This window comes from Mastomys coucha, unplaced genomic scaffold (assembly GCF_008632895.1).
Source record: "Mastomys coucha isolate ucsf_1 unplaced genomic scaffold, UCSF_Mcou_1 pScaffold18, whole genome shotgun sequence".
Taxonomy (NCBI): Eukaryota; Metazoa; Chordata; class Mammalia; order Rodentia; family Muridae; genus Mastomys; species Mastomys coucha.
Genome location: NW_022196900.1, coordinates 87,703,505 through 87,713,543, shown reverse-complemented (window position 1 = coordinate 87,713,543; position 10,039 = coordinate 87,703,505).

The window sequence follows — 10,039 nt, the reverse complement described above, 5'->3', positions numbered from 1 at the left end:
ATCTTAGGAGCCATTCACAGTAGATTTCACCAAATGGGAAGGATGCCAGGGTCCTAGTCCTCTGGTTTTGTAAATGTGGATAACAGCCATCTGTGGAGAGCGGTACAGCTGGAGAGGCATTCGCCATGACAAGATGGTGCCTACTTCCACTGTAACTCCTGGTAAACAACTGTTTGCACATGTGCGTAGAGTGAAAAGACGCCAAGTCACGGCCCATCCCGGGGCGTCACGTGGGGTGATGAGCAAACAGCCAATCATGGGCAGACACGCCGCACTGTGGTGTATATAAGCAGTGCTGATTATTGGCTCGGCCTTTTTCCTCTGGAGGAAGCAATAAAATGGTTGCTGCAGAAGGATCCTAGTGTCCACGTGTCTTCTTCCCAGCGAGACAACTGCGTGGGTTGCCCGTCTGGCTCAGTACACCCAAGTCCTGGCCCTCTTGTTTTGTGGACCCATTCCTTGGATCCCTGGAGCTTCTGTTGCTGCCACTGCTGCTGATTCCCCTCTCCCATCCCCTTTTGATCACTCTTCGTCCTCTCCCCTCCTCTTCTTCTTCCTCCTCCACTTCCTCCTGCCCTTCCCCCTCATTTCCTCTTCTTCTTCCTCTCTCCCTCCCCAGCTGCCTCGTTTTAAGTTCCATAGCAGGCTAGTGTTTCTGTCTCTGAACAAGGAATAGATCATTGGGCAAATTGATTTATGGCAAATTGGTCATTTGGTGAATGGACCGTTGGCTCAATTGATTCCTAGCAAATCGCTGTAGAACCTCCGCTGGGGCTGTTTAAAGATTCAGCAAGGTCATGCATGGATGATTTGAGCATCAGGCTGGAACCAGCTGCCACTCGCTAGGTACTTCTGGTTTATTGCTGGTGATGCCGGAGCACCAGCACCTATGGATGGGCAGGAAGGCCCTGCCACTTCAGGAGGGGCCTCAGACTCTGAGCTGAGCACTGGACTCAGTAGGAACTTCTTTCTGTTTGGGAACAAGTCAGAGCAGGATCACCAAGAAAGCCAATCGTGGCCTTCAGAGTAGAGCTTGGACACCCAGAGCTGGACCCAGTCCCTCGTCCTTCACCTTGGCTCCAACGCTGTCCCTTCAGCATTAGCCCAAGAAGGGCATAGAATCATTCTACCTTCATTGTTGGTACTGTCTTGGAGACGAGGGCACTGCCTGGGGGGTGTTTCCTGCACCTTTAAGAGGAAGTGGGGGAGAAGCAGGGAAGGATAGAAAGAGTGAGGGAGAGAGAGAGAGAGAGGGAAATAGAGAGAAGGGAAGGCCCTTTAGAGGGACTACCTCCTCCATAGTGAGGCAGTTCCACACCGCTGTACTGTGGTACTGATGCTGAATGCAGTACCCTGAGTCCACAGCTGTCTGCCACCACCATAGCAAATCCCTGAATGTGACAGTGATGGATGCCACAGGGAGAGGTGCTGGGTGTGTGTGTGTGTGTGTGTGTGTGTGTGTGTGTGTGTGTGTGTGTGAAGACTCTCCCCTGCTGGGTCTACAAGTATGGAACATATTACCTTTCCAGGGTTCCTTACGAGCCTCCCAGCCAGAGCCTGGTCCCCCTCTGCCAAGTGGGACAGTGGGTGACTCACAGGACATAACGATTTCCCAGGATCCCCAGTTTCTCTCTCACTATCTGTTATTGTGCCTGCTGGACTCTGGCAGAGCAGGTGACAAAATGACAGGAAGTCAGCGTCCCCACGCCCTTTGCTCTGGCTTTTATCCACCTGATTGCATGTGGCTGGAGCCCTGGAGGCCACTCAGCTGGAGAAATGTCAAAACTGTATTAAATTATTGGACATGAATGAGCAGTAAGAGAACACTTGTCACCCGCTGGCTGCCGGGTCCCCGAGGCTCCTGCACAGTTGTGAAGATCAGCCTCCTGACCTGTCAGAGGTCTGAGCAGTCACCCCTCTCACTGTCCTGATCCTTCACCACACCTGTGCCACTGGAGCTGGAGGAAGCTGGGTGGATCCACCCACAGTCTGTCCCAAGTGATGGTTCCATACCACCCCATTAGTCCTACCAAGGAGGAAGGAGTTCAACACCCACAGAATAGCTCAGTGAAGGCAGCTCAGAGTCTTCTCCCCTTCTTTCAGTTTTAGGGGTATAGTAAGCAGCAGTGTTGGGGTGTAGCTGAGATCTGATAAGCCGTTCTGTTTAAAATGTGCAGTTTGATGACTGTGACACAAACATGTGTAGCTATGAAACCATCCCCATACCAAGACAGGGAATACATCCATTGTCCCAAATCTTCCTTGCTCCTGAGAACAATCCCAACACCCCTCTCCACCCACTGTCCCTCTTTCCATCTGTCTGCTGCCACAAGAGATCAGGTTTCATTTTCTGGGACTTTATGTAAAGGGAATCCCACAGTGTGCGCATCTGTCTGGCTTCTTTCATATCCCATAAGCACTTTAAATTTAGCTGTGTTTTGGGTAGCAGTAGTGCGGGTTTTCATTCTTTTACATTTACTTAGTGTGTGGCACAGGCATATGCCTATGTATGTTTGTGTCACAGGAGAAGAAAGACAGAGGACCTCTTTGGGGAGTTGGTTCTCTCTTTATACCATGTGGGTCCTGGGGACCAGTCATCCTTGGTGGTAAGCCTTTCTATGCGCCAGAGCACATTGCAAGACCAGAGCATGTGTGATGAGTGTATGTACGTGGACACTGTTTGACAAGTCCTGAGTGGGGAGGAAAGAGAACAACTTGGGGGAATTAATTCTGTCCTTTTGTCATGTGACTTCTGGGATTGACTTCAAGCTGTCAGGCTTGGTGGCAAATGCCTAAACTGTTGAGCTATCTCAAGGCCAAGGGTGTTGTTGAATTTTAGCATGGAATGATGCTCCACTGAGCAGAAACATTACAACTTGACTCTCCACACCTCTGAGGACATTTAAGTCATTTTCAGTCCAGCGTTACAAATAAAACAGTTGTGAGCCTTTGCGAACAACCGTTTGCACGAGTGTGCACCTTATTTTCTTTTAAATGAACTTTATACAGATCAATAACAAATGGAGCCAGTCAAAGGTGGGTGCATAGGGTTTAAGAAGTCGCCCTACTGTCCTCCGGAGCAGTCCGAGATGGGGCTCCTGCATGTGAGTGTCTATCCTCTGTCCTCCCCTGGCGTGGTTATTGTAACACACTTCCCTGAGCTCTGGGGACAGTAACCAATGTTGGATGCTTACTTTCCAATCTCTCTTTTTTTTTTTTCTTGCTAAAGTTTCTGTCTAAATCTTTAATTAAACTGGATTTTTTTTGTTGTTGTTGTTATTAACATTCAGAGTTGTTATCTATTGTGTGTGTCCCTTATTAAATGTCTGATTTGCAAATGTTTCCTCTCCCTCTGGCTTCTCTCATTGTTCCTTGAAGAGAGGTTTTCCATTTTGACAAAGTCGAGCTTGTTGTTATTCCCCCTTCTCCATACACTTTTGGTTTAAGAACTACGGAGTCTTAGCCTAGCTCAAAGTCAAAAATAGATACTCCCATGCTTTCTTTTTACAAAAATTTGAATTGTTTCTAAAAGTTCTACAACCTTTAAGTTCTAAATTTAATCTTTTATGACTTTTATATTGTTGGTGGGGCAGAGAGATAGCTGTATTTGATATGAGACACCCAGTTGCTTTGGCAAAGATGTGGGAGATTCTGAGTCTTTCTGAATCTCTTTATACCTTTGTCAAAACAAATATTCCATGTCTGTGTGTGTCTCTCTCTGTGTTTGTGTCTGTCTCTGTGTCTCTCTCTGTGTGTCTGTCTCTGTGTGTGTGTGTCTGACTGTCTATGTCTCTGTGTGAGTCTGTGTGTGTGTCTCTGTATATGTGTGTCTTAGTGTATAAGTGTGTCTGTCTCTGTGTGTGTGTGTGTCTGACTGTCTATGTCTCTGTGTGAGTCTGTGTGTGTGTGTGTGTGTCTGTATATGTGTGTCTTGGTGTATAAGTGTGTCTGTCTGTGTGTGTGTGTCTATGTGTGTTCTCTCTGTGTGTGTCTGTCTCTCTGTGTGTATCTATATCTTTGTGTGTGTGTGTCCTTGTGTGTGTGTCTATGTATCTGTGTCTGTGTGTGTGTGTCTGTGTCTACTTCTAGGCTCTCTGATCCTGCCGATCAGTTCTCTCTTCTTCCCAACCCCACACCATCGCACTTACAGATGCTGTATAGAGAACACTTCTAGCTATAAAGGGTCTAGACATTTCTTCCCTTTTGTCCACTTGAGGTTCTCTGCATTCTCACATGGCTTCTAGAAACAGTTGATCAAATTTGACGCCTGCTGGCATTTTGCTTGTGATTGCATTTTATCTGATGATTAGGGGAAGGCTGATGGGCTCGCAGTTTGGAAATAAGATGTTTCTCTATTTAGGCCCCTTTTCCTTAGGTCCTCTAAACCCCATTCCATAATGTTTAGAGTCCAGGCTTAGCACATTCTGTGTCAAGTTTATCATTGCATATGTAAATTTTTATGCTAGCATCCATGCTATTTTAAATCTTTATTTCTGGCTTGTATTGCTTGCTATTCAGTATTGATCTTGTACCTCAAAGCCAGTCGCTTTTCCTGTAGAGTCTATTAGGTTTTGTACACAGGCAACCTTGACATTGATGTACATTATTTTTCCCTTTCTGATATGGTTGCCTTTTTTTTCTTGCCTCCGTGTCTTAGTTGGGACCTCTGGGGTGCATATGAACAGCCACTGGGAGAGCAGACATCTATCCTTGAGTCTTGGCTTTATTTTCGTCTCAAGAATGCGGTTAGCTATGGCTGCTTGGTACAGGCTTGCTTTGCAGCTGAGCGGGAAAGCTTCTAGCTTGCTGATAATGAATTCACATTAGATTTTATTTAAATAATTGGCACCTATTTTGATGATCACGCTGTTTTCCTTTTCCAGCTCCTTAATATGGCGAATTACACTAATTGATTTTCAAATGTTGAAACTCATCTTGCATTACTGGGATAAACCCAGCTTGCTCATGATGTGCTCTTTGGAAGGAAGTTGTTAAATGTCCATTATGAATCTCCTGCCTCTACAATCATGAGGGATATGTCTTGTGTTTTTTTTCTTCTTGTCACGTGTGTCTGATCTGTTGTGCAGGGTGAGGGTGAACACAGGCTTCAGCTCTCTGTAGGCTTATGTACATTTCCTTGAATGTTAGTGACATTCTTAAGTCAATCTCTTGGGACAGGAGACTCTGTTTGTGTGTGGGGAGGAGGGGTGTTGGTAGGTGTGGCTGGGTGTGAGTGTATATGGCTCATTAGAAATTATTATTGTTATTTTTTTTTTAATGTAAGACCAGTTTGGTCTACATAGTGAGTTCCAGGATAGCCCAGGCTCCACAGAGAGATGCTGTTTCAACAAACACTGCAATGTCTCTTCTGCTTGATAGTTTCTTCTACGGTTTGTCTATTTGGAGGTTTCTCTGGTTTCGTCTGAGTAGCCACACTTGCTGGCATAAAGTCCATGGCTGTACCCCCTCCTGTGTGTCCCTCTGAGTGCCACTGGGAGTCTCCATCTGACACTACTCATTCCTAACCTTTATCTTTCTATTCTTAGACCATCTGCGTAGAGCTTTATGAACTTTGTCAACTTTCTTAAGGAACTAACTTTGGCTCTATTGATCTCCATATTGGCTTTCTGAATTCTATTTTATAGATTTCAGTCTTTCCCTTGATTTTCCATTATTCTACCAACTTTCCATTGGATTGGTCAGTTTTCTTCTAATGTCTTTTTAAAAAGATTTATTTATTTATTTATTTATCTCCATGTCTATGTGTGCTATGTGTGTGTCTATGTGTGTATTTGTATGTGTTGTAAGTGTTTGAGCTTATGCATGTGTAAGTGTGTGGGTGGTGTTGTGTCTAGGTGTGGTGAGTGTCTATGTCCATATGTGTTTGTGTATATGCAAATGTGTGAGTGTATTTGTGTATATATCTGATGATGTGTGTGTATGTGGTGTGTATGTATGTAGCGTGTATATGTACTGTTGTGTGGTGTGTGTGTAATGTGTGATGTATGTAGTTTCTATGTGTGTGAGTTTGTGGTGTGTGTGTATGTGTGGGAGTATGTGGTGTGTGGGGGGTATGTGGTGTGTGGGTGTGGGTGTGTGCACGTGTGTAGGAATTACACAGAGGCCAGAAGAGGGCATCCAGTGTCTTCCTCCATCGCTTTCTACCTATCCCTTTGATATGGGTTCTCCTTCTAAACCTGAGGCTTGAAGAAACCAGTAAGTCCTACAATTCCTCCAGTCTCCAACCAAAGCTGAGGCTATAGGCTATAGACAAGCACAGGACACCTGCCTTGTTAGGTGGGCTCTGAACCCCAGTCTTCCTGATTGCACATCCAGGGCTCATAATGACTAAAGCATCTCTCCAGCCCCCTCCCCTAATTCCTTAATATGAGAATGTCAACCTTTGGATTTAAAACATCCCCCAAATGCCCACAGGGTGAAGGACAGTTATCAGTTATCAACCTGGGGCACTATCAGGAGATAATGGGACTTTAAGAGGTAGCCCATGGGAGGAAGCGGGGTCTTCAGTGGCTTGCACTGGAAGGGCTACTGGGCTCACTCTTGTCCCTTCCTTTCTTTCCTTTGGCTTCTTGGTTCTCATGAGGGAACAAGCCCCCTTTGCCACACACTCTTTTCATGATTGTTGCCATCAAGGGCCTGAAACACTGTGTCCAGAGACTCTACATGGAAAACTCTGGGACAGTGAGCCAAGTAACCCTTTTCATCTTTAAGCTCTTTGCCTCCAGTGTTTTCTCACAGCCCCAGAAAGCTACTGAAACTGCCCACTTGAACTCTTCCTTGTTTTAAAAACTTAGCTATTTAACATTTGGAGTTTTTATGATCTGTAGGATCTTGCAAATTTTGATACTGTCTTCCTGATTGGTCATTTCAGAATACTATAAAAAATTGATTCCTTCCTTGACCCATGGGTTATTTCTAACTATCTTATTTAATGTCTATCTCCAAACTTTCACAATACTTTTTCGTTATTGAGTTTTACTACCACTGAGGTCAGAGGGTAGCATTTGTATGTCTTGAATCGTTTGCAGCTATCGAGCTTTGGGTCTGGTCAATACCAGAAACTATTCTGTATTCACTGAAAAGTATATCTATTCAACTCGTTTGCTATGCAATGCCAGTTCAGGTCAAGTTCATAAATGTTCAAGTCTCCCAAATACGTAGTGACCTGCTATACCCATTCATCAATAACAAAAGGGGGCATTGGAATGCCTTGTTATAATTCTGCATTGGTCTGTCTTCAGTGTAGGACTTCTGGGTCATGAACCACATGTATGCTTATTTAACTTTCTATAGACCTGGCAACCCGTCGCTCACAGTGGCTGTACGAGGTTGCCTCACTATTAGCATTGCGCAGAATTTCTAGATGCCCTGCTTCTTTGCAAACCTTGGTATTTGCAACCATTCTAACAGCTGTGTGCCAGCACCTCATCGGGTGTTTTAAAGGCAAGTTTATTCATTTATTCAGAGACAAGGCCTCCATCTCAGGCTGGCCTTGAACCTGATTTGTAGCCAAGGAAAAGGTGACCTGGAACTTCTGATACTCCTGTCTCTACCTTCCACTTCCTATGAGCTGGGATTCTAGGCATGTATCAGCTTGCCTGGTTTTATGTGGTGCTGGCAATGGAACCCAGAACTCCATTCATGCTAAACAGTGGCTCTGCCCACTGAACCATATCTCTAGTCTTCTACATGGCTTTGTGCACATGCTCTTATGTGTGTGTGGGGGGGGGGCATATGAGCCTGTGGGTATGCATCTGAAAGACTAAAGTTGGCATCTGGTGTCTTCCTCAGTCATTCTCCACCTCATATGTCGAGGTGAGGCCTCTCACTGATCCCGGAGCTCCGTTGGGGGCTGTTTCTAGCTTATAGGGAGATCTGTCTCTGGGTCTTAGAATCACTGGAGGGTCATGAGGTACACTCAATCTCTGTGTAGGTCCTGAGGATTTGAACTCTGGTCTCACCAATCGTGCAGCATGTGCATGATCAGTTGAGCACACCCCCAGCTCTGGTGTCGGTTGCATGTCTCTAGTGGCCAGTCATGCTGGACGTCTCTCCAAAAGCACCTGCCACCTGCAGAAGTTCTTTTGTAAAATAGCTCTCTGACCCTCACCCACCGAATCCAGAGTTATTTCAGTTGGACAAAGTCCAGGTTATCAAGTTTTCCTTTGACAGATGTGAATCCTTGTTTCCAGCCTATGTGTAGATCATGCTGTTCTTGGAGAGGCAGTGATTTACATGAAAACCTTAAAAGCCAATGTAAGAATAAAAGCAAAGACGACTGCCCAGCGGATGGTCACACGACGTCATGAAGGATGTCGCACCTCCTCCAGTCTCAGACACTATGAGTATCAAAGTCTGCAACTAGCCATAGATTTGCGAGGAAACCACAAACACGAATCCAGGGGGCTCGAGCGACTACTCAGTGTTCATGCTTTTGCCGAAGTCCTGAGTTAGTTCCCAGCACCAGTAACCACTTAGCTGTAAGCCCAGTTCTAAGGAATCTGCCGCCCTCTTCTGGGCCTCCTTGGGTATTGCATGTGTGTGGTACACATGGCCGGCCCTCTCATGTGTCATGTGTTATGCTCCAGGGGAGAAGGGAGAGTCCTGAGAGAGTGATGCGTGGACAAGAGGGTTTTTTTTGTTTCTTAGTTAAAGTGTGTGTAAGATCACTTGTATGTGAGTTCTTGTGATGTGGGAGATGAGGCATGTGAACCACCTCATGCGGTTCATGTGGTGGAAGACAGCCTTGGGAGTCAGCTCTCTGTTTCCACCTTTTTGAGATTTCAAGCTCAGGGTAGCAGGCTTGAGGCACAAGAACCTTTACTTCTTGAAGCATCTTAGCAGCTTCAGAGACTACAGAAGGATACAATACGGTGGCTGAAGAGCAAGAGCAAGCCACATGGACTCAGCACAGAGAAAGGGGGACACAGAGTCATCACCGAAAGGGTGAGCTTTCCAGCCTAGCACTCTCCAGGGAATCTCACATGGAAGGGAAGATGATGAGCCATGGTCCTCTAAAGGGGGCGGAGAGTCGGGGAGCAACGTTTAATTTATGCCATCTTCAACTGCTCTTCTGGCACTTTCTGTCTTACTCAAAAGTCCAAGCCCCTGGGAAAGCAGGACACACCAAATGCAGTTCTCAGTTTTAAGACACATTTAACCCTTCTTCCCCCGCCCCCACTTTTTTGAGATAAGGTCTCACTGTGTATCTCTAGCTGGCCTGGAACTTGCTCTGTAGACCAGGCTGGCTCTGAACTCTCAGAGATCTGTCCTCTGCCTCTGCCTCCCAAGCTCTGGGACTAAAAGCGTGTGCAACCATGCCCAGCTCATTTACTCAATTCTTTAAAAACAGATTTTACTGTTTAGGGCAGTGTTTTCATTTATAACAAGCTGAGCAGAAGGCACAGAATTCTCTGGACTTCCTGTCCCCACAGGAAAGCAGTCCTCCAGATTACCATCCCCCACCTTAGTGACCTGATCCTGGCAGGCAGCCGCATAGCACCAGCTCCACCTCCCAGAGCCCGGAGCCCGCATTCCAGCCCGCATTCCAGCTCCCTCTGGGAGTCCCGTAGGTGATGTGTCTGGACAAATGCGTAAGGACTTGTGTCCACCTTGATTACTTTGTTTCTTAAAAACAGATGCTGCTGCCTTGGGGATGGGGAGGACGGGGAGGGGAAGCGGGGCGCGGTGGGGGCGGGGGGAGGGTGGCTCCAGTTGAGGAGCCATGCATCTGTTGACCTCCTGCAGCCAGTCGTGCTGCCATGGGAAATTCCTGAGTCTGTCCAGAGAGGGACAGAGGGCTCTCTCAGGAGCTCGGACTTTTGAGTAGGACAGAAAGTGCCAGAAGAGCAGTTAAAGATGGCAGTTTAGTTGCTCCCGATTATCCGTCCCCTTTAGAGGGCCTTGGCTAATCATCTTCCCTTCCGTGTGAGATTCCCTGGAGAGCGCTAGGCTGGAAAGCTCACCCCTTCGGTGATGACTCTGTGTCCCCCTTTCTCTGTGCTGAGTCCATGTGGTT